The sequence below is a fragment of the Lupinus angustifolius genome, chromosome LG05 (assembly GCF_001865875.1).
Source record: "Lupinus angustifolius cultivar Tanjil chromosome LG05, LupAngTanjil_v1.0, whole genome shotgun sequence".
NCBI lineage: Eukaryota > Viridiplantae > Streptophyta > Magnoliopsida > Fabales > Fabaceae > Lupinus > Lupinus angustifolius.
In genome coordinates this window covers 23,513,126-23,526,667 of record NC_032013.1, presented here as the reverse complement: position 1 = coordinate 23,526,667, position 13,542 = coordinate 23,513,126, and the positions used below count along the sequence as shown (strand labels likewise).

Sequence of the window (13,542 nt, the reverse complement as noted above, 5' to 3'; positions counted from 1 at the left end):
TGACCTTTTAACATACCCTAACAAAGTTCTATATAAACTCAACTCTTGACTATGCCATTCAACAATTCAACTAATCAAACCAATATTTTTGGTCACTTTTATTACAGTAACATAAGATACTAATTCTGTGGTAATGGCATCACTTGTTGGCTCTTCAGTCCAATTCTTTACGGCAATAATGGTTGTGGGCTTGTTTTGCATGGCCAATACTATGGCACAGGGTTCAGAGATTGCACCAACATCTCAATTGCAAGCTGGAGATGGGTTTGCTATGCATATTTCTTGGGCAGCCTTGTGTTCTTCTGTATTGGCTTCTCTTGTGGCATTTATGATGTAGTGAATTCCAAGGCATTAATAGGGTTGAAATTTGTCACTTTCTTTGGGTCATCTTGTTTTTATATTTGGGTTGTTCTTGTTTCTTTACATTATGTTAGTTTCTTGAAAAAATGTATTGTCTTTGTGCCAAAAATAAGATTAGCTTCATGAAACTCTTGGTTTGCTGTGGTTCGGTGTGGATTGTGACAATGAAGTAATCTTTTTAGAGAAAACGGGAGCTATGTGCATCTATTTGATTTAATTCGAACTAGATCTTTTTTGGTTTATTTCTTTTGTGTCAAAAAACTCTTTATCTTTTGTAAATTGGTGTATGAATCCAAAACTTTGTATAACGATAAGTTCTACAAAGTTATCTAATTGATCATTCTTTTATTGGGTGGACACCCTTGTACTCATTTTAATACAATTTTAATAAAAAGTATGTAATTTCATGTGTAGTAAATTAGATATTGGTTTGAGCATTGTGATAAATATAATATAGCAATAATTGTAACTGTAATGATACCATTTCATGCTAATGGTTAGCTTGCATTGGAATGTATTTGATTGACACATTATCCTGAAGGCTTCACCATAGCATCAAAGTGACATGAAAAAGTTAATGGATTTATGAATGGGAATTTGCTTTTCCATTTTACCATAAGTAATGATGAATGTTTATATCCTTATTGTGTCTAAAATGGGATGCAAGGTGGCCCTTGAGTTTCGATTCTAAGACTCCATTCAACTGAGAAATAGACAATGGTGGAACAAAACAAAACAACCAATAGTGGAACATGTCATGATATCATATTACAGATGATAAAAATAATTGAATATGATTATGTTTTGTCTCTTTCATTTTCAGTAAGTTTTGATTTTAGTCATTTTTGTCAATTTTGGATGAAAAATGCTAAGTGGAGGTTGTAAATTAAAAAATATGCAGATTTTAGTTCATGTTTTATTTATTTATTTCAGATCTTTAGTTACTCAACGTTAGCATATTTTAGTAAAATTAATAGTGGGGATTAAATTAAAATGACTAAAAATGCATGGACTAAAAACTTTAAAAAGAAATGACTTAAAATCAAAATAAACTAAAAATGTAGGACCATGTCATATTTAAGACTAATAACAATAAACATAAAATAATAATAATAACCACAATCATAGTAAGTTGCATTTATTTTGATAAGAGGAATAAAGAATAGTGGAACAAGAGAAAGCAACCAATATAATATAAAACATTGATGCATCTACCTCTTAAATTACCAAATCACACATTGCAAGGTAAAATGAAATGAGTTTAACTTTGATACATTGCAAGTGCAAATAATCACACACTATCATATGGATAACTAACTTTGGTTTGTTAATAAACAACTTTTAGCCCTTTTGGGCTTAGAAACCAGGCCCAACTAAGCTATACAATTAAGACATTATTTTTTAATCAGTAATGTCACCATGTCCAATGTTACATTTTTTTTTCTCTATGCATGTAATATAGTGTTACACTCATTAATTGGAATGGGTGATATAACTTAAGTTTCACGTACATTTATTAATCATAGATCTCTGAAATTCTTCACCCTATTGGTCGTTGTCTTAAAAAATGTTAAAATTGGAAATTCCAAATTCAGCTAAAGTGGCCTTCTTGCATCCCACACCCTTCAATTTCAAGTATATGTCCCCTTAAGCTATTGGTTTGTTCCATGTTCATGGATTTAATTGCACTAGTGTTAATTAGAAATGTACTCTATTAAATATGCACATGTGATGTTTTTTTTACAAGAGTGATGATATATCCTCATATCAAATTATTCTACAAATCCTCATACTTATAAGAAAGAGATACATTTCACTAGTAAACAAATCATTAATAAATAAAGTGTATATGTCACTTTCTTGTAAACAAGATGATTAATAGGAAGATTTAGGAGGATAATATATTATTTTTCATTTTAAAAAGGACACTTACATAATCTTGCCCATTGGAAGAATGAAAAAAAATAATGTGAAACATGAGCCAAACATTAATCTAGAAGTGATTTTATATTAGGTTTAATTAGTTTAAACAGTTAAATCGTGCGTCGGATCGGTTAATAATTATATAGATGCAAAAAAATTATATAATTAATAATTATGTATAATATTGAAATAACATTTCTATCTTTTTTTTGGACCATAGTAAAACAAAACATTACAATATTGTTCCATGATTCAGATAAGATAATAAACTAGAGTTTCAAGTCCGATCAACAATAAAAAATTCATAATTATCAAAATGATAATAATTTAAACTTTTGAACCATTGAATCACTTCAATAATTAAGTTACAAATAAAAATATTTATATTTATAAATTTATAATAAAATATCTAATTTAACATATATCTAGTTTAAATAGTATACTATTGACTAAACTACAAACATATCAGTACACCTACCGATATGACATGTATATAACTTTATAAAAAATTATTTCTAATATTTTTTGTAAGACCATTTTAAGATTTTAGTTTTAGTTCTTTTTGTACGATAATTTTCAAAGTTTTATGTATTTTGATCAATTTTGTTGTCAAAATATTTTTACATTAATTGATTGGAAATATAAACCAATAATTAAAGAAGTAGAAAGACAAAATGAATGAGTATCATTAATGAATAATAACGGTAAAAAAAATTAATTATTGATAAATTTAATGATGATCATAATAATACTCAAGAGCATATTTGTTGCTACATTTTTTATACCACTTCATGTACCATCACATCTGATTGATTGAAAAAAATTTATTTAAGTTAAAATTGTAATTATTAAATATTTTTCTCATCAATCGTATCTCTTGACACATGAAATAACACAAAGGAGTGAAACAATAGATACTTACCACACCTTACTCACATGCACATATCTAGGTTTTTGCCATAGTTCATTGCCTTTTAGATATCAAATTGTTTTTGGTACTAACAACATTACTGTAGTATCTTATATCTTATGATTAAGAATTAATTCCTTCTAAGGTTTGTAGCTGTCTCTTCCTATAAGTGTTATTTATATGAATTGAACATTTCATCTTTTAGTCCTGAAAATCTAATAAAGTCTTATATTATTAAATCAACATTTTATTATTATTGTAGATATCAATTGATACAACTGAAACCTCTGAGAGGGTGGTTCTGATATGACCAACAGAAGGAATCCAAGTGCAATGGAGGGTCATACCACAATTCCCCAATGCCAAGCCAATAGAGGCAAGAAATCCACCATTCCCTAAATTTGCATTTATTATTGTAATTAAAGGTGTCACATAAATTCCCTAGACATACCAATAAGAATCAGTTAATGTCAGAGATGGTGATTGAAATAATGTAACTAAAGTAGTATTGTATAAATGCTATCCATACATGATTTCCAAAGAGAATGTTAGTTTAAATGAGTTTGGGATTACAATGCCAAAAATTTGATGCCTAGTAAATATCATAAACTTGTGGAAGTTATTGAAGAGGGACTAAAAAGGAGTATATGTTAAATCCACTTTCCTTTATGAGGGGAATGAAAAGGAGAGGTTTTCATTGGTGCTATAAAGTTCATTGATAAGGGTATGGGAAAGAGGGAGATAAAGACACCTTCAGTTACGGAGCACAAGTGAAAGAAAAAGATAGCTAGGGAAAAAGTTGTTCATCCACTCAATAAGGCTCCAGAACATTGATTAGAGGGGCCAAAATCGTCTCCGGTATTGAAGAGTGAAATGTATGAGAAAACAAAGGAAAAATGGTATGATATGACACTTTTACTATTTAAATATAATGTAATAATACTTTTATCCTTAAATATAAAAGCAAATTAAATAACTTGTCTCTCTAGTACTGAATCGAGATAATTCTTTTCGGTACCTGAGGGGCAAACAAAGACATTGAAGCAAAGTTTTTGTACCTTTGTTATTCTTTGTTATTTTTCTGTTATCGTATCTAGCATGGCAATATCTTGTTAGCAAAAGGAATAGATCCTTGTATAAAGCACTTGCTGTATAAGAGAGGGTGCACATATTTTTGCTACATAATCAATTTGGTGGGGTGCATTTTCTTTGCCATATTTAATGTAATGTAAGGTACTCAAAAATAAAAAATAAAAACTCCTAAGTGGCAGGGTGGCAAAGCTTTATAAGCTTCATCATCATGTTTTGGATTAGATTAAAGTGGTGGGTCCCAATAAAAATATATTATATCCGGCCGCACTTTATATCACTAGATGAATTTTATCTGAAATTTTACGATTTCAAATTCTAAAATCTTAATTTTAAGAGAGCTTATTCCTAAACTATCATAATGGCTAGAGAGTTCATAGTTAGTCTCATAACTATTTATGGAAATACATTGTAAACAAAAATCAATCAAAAGAAAGAAAACTTAGTATATCATCAAATTGCCAATGTCACCTTATTAGGTTTTATAGGAAAGAGAAAGAACTTCCTAGTGTACAAGTACTATGATAAATACTATTAACTAACCATAACAGAAGTGTTAGATTTGAATGCTCAGAAATCACATTAAGAGGGGTATCTGAAAATCACCCGACACAACACTGAACAAGTGAGGAATAACATGAAGAGGATTGATAAGTTGCTAGGTATGGGTTTGGTGCTGAAAATGTTAAGAAAAAATGAGAACCTTTTGCTTCAAACTTTAAATAAAAAGATAAGGGTAGATGTATACTTTGTGAACCAGAATTTCTATGTTGTACTATCGATGGCTGGCTTTTCCTAAAACAATGACATGAATAAGACACAGCACTTTTCGGTTTGGCCATGTTACAACCTCTTTTATCTTCTTGTTTTATGGGGTTCTTCACCATCATCTTTCTAGGGTTATTTCAACAAGGAAAAGGGTTATAGCTTAGAACTACAACATACACAAGGTTATCTATTTTATCTATTGAATAAACATTATAAATTATTGTATACAATCTTTATGTTGCTCCTAAAAATATGTCAATGTTATGCGGTTAAAAAAAATAAAATTAACATATATTTATTCCTTTCCAACACTAATTATGAAATTGTTTATCTTTTTGAACCTCCAAACTTGTAGCATGTTAGTAACGAGTAGGACTCGAACCCTCAACCTTTCTATCACTTCATTTCGCTTCCGAACTTGATAATAGAGCCGGTTCCTTAACTCATGTGGCCAATATAGTTTTAGCTTTGCACAAAGTATATAAGCCCTATTTCTTGTATTTATAGTGCTACTGACCTACTGTACACTTTCTTTAGTTTCTGTTTGAGTCCATTCTTGTATATGGTCAAGTATCTTTTGTGCTTCATTAATAGACCGTATGATTATAAAAAAAGTAATAAGATGTTGTCTCAATTCTTGGTATGTGGGTGGCTTAATCTTTATGAGTTATATTTGTGGTGAATTTTTTGACACAACAAGCCCTAATTTGGAGTGTGACATTGAATTTTATATGCAAACAATAGGTTTGACAAATTATCATTAAATGACTTTCAATATGATTTTGGGTATCTAATCATGATGTCAGAGTAAGTGACATTTAATTTGGGTTCAAACTAAAATTTATAAACTACAATTCAAACATATAGTACTTATTATAAGTCTTCATGGTTATAAGTGTGGTTTTTTTATAAGCAAAGAAATCCAATAAAAGGCACAAAGGGTGCCAACCCAAATACAAACCCACAGTCAATTACAGACGATTACTCGAAGAGATATAAGAAATACAAGACCTAAGATTAATACACCAATAAGCAAAATCATAATAGCAATGACCATTAGAAGAAGAGAACCATGTTCATGATCTGATTTGAATTAGATCCATAACCTGGATAAAGCTAACCTCCTCGGCCGAAAAAAATGGTATCATTTCTCATAAGTCAAATCGACCATAACACAACGAACCATAACATTCTCCATAAGTGTGGTTACCAACCATAAAATGTGAGTTTTCAAAAAAGAGTTTCAATCTTACAATATATCATATAAATTGGACTGCCCCATGTAAAAAAATCAATTTTTTTTTATATTCCTCCGTGTCCTTGCTACAAATTAAATAACCCAAGATCTAGATGACATGAGCAACAAGATACTGTGTTTTTTTTCATAGTGCATACTTTGGTCATCCTGTCCAAATGCACTCTTATACAAATTACCTTTTGATATCAATCATAGATTCCTTTCTTTGATGCATGTACATATTTAAATGAGAATATTTGGCTTTATGATTATAGGTAATTATGATCTCCATTTGAGTTATATATTGTTTCATCCTTAATCTATGCAAAAGCCACTTTATGATCATTTTGAAAGATATTTGATGCGCTAGATATATCATATATGTGTGTGGTTTTACCTAATAGTTTGTTCGTTTATTTTGGGTTTGAAAAAAAATCTCCAGAAACATTTTTAAAACGATGTATATAAAATAAGAAACTAATTTATATTTGGTTACAAGCTTTTGAAACAATTTAAACTTTCAAAGTTCTCAATGCTTGCTTTCCTCTTTTTTCTTATTCACTTGTTGATTGGGTGAGATATCCATTAAATTGTCTCTCACTTTATTAATTTAGAGATTATGTAGATAGGAGTACCACTTTTTCTCCTAATTTCTTTATTTCCTGATTAATAATATTTTCATTGTTGATAAAAAAAAAAGTGATTTTTAATTATTTGGGTAATATTTCCATAACAATTTTCTTTGAATGGAGTAACCAAGTAGGGGAATAAGATGAATAAATTACTAAAAATGGAAATTGGGTCATTAATAATTAGGTAATAGATACCTGAATAATGTGCTAAAACATTAACTTTGGTTCAGTGAAGGAGGAGTTGTGGGATATTGTCCTTTTTACAACTAATAGAAACTTCAAGAAATGGAACCTATGGCCTAGTTTAAACCAGAGGAGAGTTGCACCAAGTAAAATAGCTTTGTTTTTTCTACCCACATTTTACTCTTTTTTTTATGATCCTATGTTTTTGTAGGGTCCTGTTGGCATGTGTTTCTACCCTTTTCTCTATTGCTCCTACATATATCAGAAATCTGTACAATAAATATTCAACAGTTTAGAATAGTATTTTTCATCATCATACATATATATAGATGTCATCTTAATTACATGCATATGTACACTTTGTAATAATAATTTACGGTTCATTCTATATAATAATATATATATTTTTTTATCGTTACCAAGGTGTAATTTCTCTTTTTTAAATGAGAGACTAATTGTCTTTGGAATATTATACTTCCACACCCATTATTAATAAGGTTTTGTTATCAGAAATCGAACATCAATTTTAGATTAGAAGATTATCTAATTACTAAACCAACTCATCGTTAGCTAAAACATATTATATATTAATAGCATGATTTTAAAGAGGTTTATACATAAACGTAATTGCACCAGATTTGCACCAGATTTAATCTTGTGTAAATAAAAGAGATTGTTTCAATCAATTATATTAAACAAAAGATAGTCATAATTTAAAACTAAGTTTGTTAGATGAAGTCATTAATTTTCTTACCAATATTTGATATCTTTCATTTTTTTTCTTAAAGTAAATATCTCAATTTGAGGAAAGGAATTCAAAGTTTTCACTATGCACACAAAATCAGCTGCGGGTGGGGACTACCGGAGTCTGCTTGTGACTGTGACCTTCATTCTTTTTGTCTGCACAATAATGGATAGACTTAATATATGCACCAAATCCAACAAGATTTAGTTACTGTGCAATTTGTGTGTAATATATTTACATTTTATATGAAAATAAATATTTCCTCGTATTAAAAGATAATTTATCATATTCAATCATTTAAAATATGTCTCATATTTCATAACTTTCTACAAAAGTATTTATAAAAACTAAAAAAAAAAAGATACATGTCATTTATATGTGTTGTATTTATAGATTAAAAAGTAAACTTTTAAGTAAATTATCTTTTGTTTGAAATATATTGCATTTCTTTTTTCTTTTTTGGTTGATGAAGAAACATGTAAGTATAGGATCTTCTTGGAAGCATGTGAAAGTGCTCTTTTTAATTTTGCTCCTCTATTTTTATACGAAATATAAAATATATTCTTATACAAATCATCTTATACCATAAAAATAATATGTGTTATAAAATAATATTTTATTTATTAATAATTAATATATATGTTACATATATCACGGAATATGATTTGGAGAAGAATTTTGTAAGATGCTCAAGAAAAATAACATGGTATGATGAGTGAATACTATGGGTGGCCCCTCCATGACTATACATTTATGTTTTTGAAGAGAATGAGAATAACCCACCATGTAGAGCATTCATGCAATAAATAAATGTGATTAATTAATATGATGATGTCCAAAGCCTCAATCATCTCCATTGTTTCTTTCTAATTAATTAAATGTCGTCGGGGGAGTCATAAGGTGGTCTGATGGTGAAAAGGGTGGTCATAAAGAATGAAGTGCAGGAGGTTGTGGGTTCGAGTCCCGCCATCATCTTGAAGATTTTTCTCTATATTCTCCAAACCAAAATGGTCAATACCCACTACTTGGAGATTTTCCAAGCATCAAACCGAAAACAAAATAATGATCAAAGCATATGGTATATGGATAACGATAATTGAGAAAGAAAAACAAAGGAAACTTATAAGTTATCTTGGTTCAATCCAATATATTTCCTTTTGCTTTTATATATTAAGTAAACATGTTTTATATATTTATACATACACGTAAAAAAATATTTAAAGTTATAGTGATTATGGGTCAAATTTTGTTCCCTTTCCCCTTTTTCTTTTATTGATCGGGGCCTCACTAGCAAAGTTGTCTCATTTACTTTGTGGGGGATAAAAGTACCTCAAATTAGCCTTCTTAGAATGGTCCATTTATTTAAAGGATTATATATTTTGTTCCAACCACAAGGCATGGTAATCATTTCAATGGAAAAAAATATAATTCACAAAACATGCAGATATAATATATGTGGGTTATAACGTGCGTTCATGCATTACCTTTTGATCTGATTCTGATTGGTTGCATATCTAAAGGAATCAATAAAGTAAAGTTACTTAATTAATCATCTCCTTTTTATAATAAAATAATGAATTCATTTATTTATTTATTTATTTTTGTAGTGCCATATTTGATTTATATGTTGTTTAGGTATATGCATGGGGTAGTATAGACAGCATGGTCATTTAGCAAAGCTTCAAGTTAATCATTCGTGATGGTCCATAAGTTAAAATAAAGTTGGAATGCATGATAAATTATCATAAATACTCTAATGCGAACCTTTATGTTCTTCATACGATTTAAAACAAAAAAGCATATTGTTCTCTTATGCCTCGAACTTGAATGAAAAATATCTCTGGCTTTGGATGAATATATGCTTAGTACTGACAATACGTTAGTTTAGTAGTATGAGATCCTGTTAGATCCTCAGAAGGACTAATAAATTATTCAAGTGTTTGATTTCTATGAGTGACACTTGTTGAGAGGCACAATCATGCATCCACAAAACATTAGTTCATTTCCAAAATGTAAGAGAATATCATTGATAATAAATACTTAGTAAAATGTTGATTTCTCATTCTTTACCTGCTTCTAAATTAGTCATGAAAAAATGTAGTTTGTTACTGGTAGAGTGATGATTATATTATCCTTAATATATATAGTGTGAAAATTACTTTCATCCAACATTTTCCTTCACGATAGATGACTATTTTGGATTAATCATTTAATTTCACATACTATATATTTGAATACAAATAATTATTCAAAAAAAAATAAGGAAAACATATTAAAGAGCATCTCTTACATAAATTAACAAATAAGATTTAAGCATTTCCTTAATTATTAAATCACGAACACAACCTTAGTCCCATATTACAATTATACTTTCATGGTATAATCATAAAACATCAGCACATATAAATATAATATTAAATCACATTTAATTGTATATCACATTTTCCCTGCATAATCCAGGGTGAATACGACAAGACCCAACCTTCTCAAAAATCAGACTAAATCAATATTTATGATCGAGTATGAGACACACATATTCAATTCGACTCAGTCCATTATCATACATTTATCATATATGTATGTATGTTTATTCAATTATGTATATAGTAATTATATGTCTTTGGTTGAAAGTAGCTTTTGATTTTATAATTTTTTAACATATGTGAACGATTAACAATATGTAAATAAATATATAATTTCAAATGTCAAATTACATATCTATAATAATAAGTAATATTGAGAAGACTTTATCTAAATGAAATATACAAAATATTTAATCGAGTCTATGGTCGTATTCAGGTTCAAAAGTTGTCATCAACATTTAAGTCGGGTAGCTTCAAATCTTGGGTCAAGTTTAATTTATAAAAATAACCTAACTAACATTTAAGGTTGGATAAGAGACAAACCTAATCCAAATCAACCTAGCTAATCTCACCCTTGATATTCCCTTTTATCTATCAATCACATATGTGACAATCTTTCCTTCATGAATCTACAATTATAAGGTTTGTGGTAATATATTTAATTGGAACTATTTGTCTCAATCTTATTTATTTAATGAAAAGGTCCTTCAATTCATATATTTAATAACCTTTTGAGTACTTATTATTGCAAAATCCTTGTCATAAATTTACAGCCGACTTAACTCAAGCTCTAAAATAAAAATAGTAATACAATCACATTTAATTTAAATTAATGTTTTGAAACATAACTTAAATATTATATGAACATAATAAATTCAAACAATCAATATATCAATGGTCTCCTTTGAGCTACACCCACAAAGAACCTTCAAATTTAATGATAGTATCTCAACACACAATAATTTAATAATTGAAATATGTAAAGTAATCTTACTTGCAATATTTGGATATACAAAATAAAACTCCCCTAATATCAATCACTAAAATTCTTAAATCCAACCAAATGGAGCCTAAAGCTTCAATGAGCACAAAGACTTATAGATACTGACATACTTGATCTATGTATACAAGAACCAGCTGCTACACTTTTGGGGAGGCATTTTTAATATATACTACTTATATTTTAAAAGGAAAAATTAGTCTTGCATAGTTTAAAGAACTTAGTATTTAGAATGTAATATTTATACACTATCAATGTAAAGATTTATATATAAAAGTATATCATTCATCATTCATTATTCATTTGTATTTTCTTTTTGAAAAGTTAATGATAATTAAACATGAATGATGAATGACCAAGTGATAGTATATAAAATTCTTACATTATAGGTGCATATATTTTTTTCTCTTTAAAAGATTATGAACTTTAAACATAGAAGTATATTTTTAAAAAATTATTACAAAACGAGCTAGTGATTCGAGCCAAGGGAGACAAAGCTGTCCCTAGTGTATTTAAATATGAATACAAAAGGAGAATATCACATATAACATACATGTTGTGTTGTTTGGTCTCCTTTACATGGGCATGGCACGATATATCATGGACCTTCAAAACTAGTTGCTAACCTTGTTCATATTGAATGAGATATTCACTTTTACTTCTATATTTTATGAGTTTAAAATATGCAAGTTGTTTATATTGTTAGTATATTATTTACTATTGATTTATATTACTTTTATTTGAGAATTAATAGTTGTTAACATATAAATGATGAATGATTTACTAACAGTATAGAGCATTGTTATATTCTCCTACAAAATTCTCCTACTAATCCTTCAACCCACAAAAAAAATGATATGTGTCACTTGTAAACTAATCATTAATAAATAAAGTATCTTATTGTGACACATATCATCTTCTTGTGGATAGGAAGATGTAATAAGAGGATATATCATTTTTCTAAAATATAATATAACTATACTATGAGTGAATACATATTAAATTCATATTTTATAGGTAGAAGTGATATAGTAATTAAGAAAGAGAAGAATCTTGGGAATTAATTAAGGACAATAAAGTCTACTAGTTATCTTAGTTGATTGTTTATATCGAAAATGATGGTGCGTGTACATGCATGGATTTATACATACGTTACGTAGATAAGATATTTTTTGTCCTTTTTGAGTTCACGTTTAAGTTATTGAAAAATGTTATTATTTAAAGAGAGCTTGTTTAAATCATAATTAAATAAAAGTATGTTCATCATTAATTAACTCAAAATATATAATTGTAGGGTACCTTATGTGTGATCACGGTGCAGTGCATATTAGGAAAGAGACTAACCATATAAAAGCATAAATGCCAACAAATATATGATTTTGAGAGACACAAAAGAGGCTCTTAAGAGAGAGAAATAATCATCAATTAGAGGTAAGAGAGTCCCAAGAGAGGTCAATATATTGGTAGGGTTGGTCTACACAACAAAGGGGTAGGATATTGATTGCCAATAAATGCTTTTAGTTACAGTTTGCTTATTCATTCATCCATTCCTTTCTTGGATCCGTTGTCCTCATTCATGTCTTTATTCATATTTTTATTTATGTTTTTATCTAACTAGAAAATAATACTTAAAAATTATAAAAATAAAAACTATTATTTTTATATTATTCATTACAATTCTATTGGCCAGGACATTGAGACACCATCATACATTCCCATTCCCCAATACCCATCAACTAATAATGAACAAATGGGTTGTTTTTGAGAAATTATTTTTTTCACAAAAAAAATATATATGAGTTTTATTATTTTATATATCATCAGTACATCATCGACTATTTATAATTAATTGTTGTTGACTCTTCAAAAAATTATAATACAAATAAATGATAAATAATATAATAAATGAATATTAATCTTTATAATATAGACATGCTATAGTTCTAAGAGAAACCCACTATTCAATGACCAGACATAACATTAGTCGAGTGATTAGTTCTATCTGGATAATAACATGAAGTGAATATATGGAAGGCTTGGAGCCATAAATACATTTGTGAGATGATTTACAAGTTTTCCCTTTCATTTTCCTTCATTTCTCTCCAAAATTAAACTCTCAAACTAACTCTAAGTTGCAGTTGGACCATCATGTTGCGGCTGCAATGCCATTGCATTGCTGCTTTCCCCATGATTCACATTCATCATCACTTTACATCTGGGGCTTGATACCATCATACAAGCATCCATGTTATAACTACAATATTACGACCACATCTAATAATATACACCGCAATTTAAAACATCGAATATAATTAACTACACCCTATATGGA

At 28.6% G+C, this 13,542-nt stretch overlaps 1 long non-coding RNA gene across 1 annotated transcript; it reads right to left on the bottom strand.

Moving 5' to 3' along the window:
* Positions 93-829, bottom strand: LOC109347220. Its single transcript, XR_002107584.1, has 2 exons — positions 741-829; positions 93-488 (listed from the first exon to the last, which is right to left on the bottom strand). It is a non-coding gene; the product is annotated as an uncharacterized LOC109347220 (long non-coding RNA).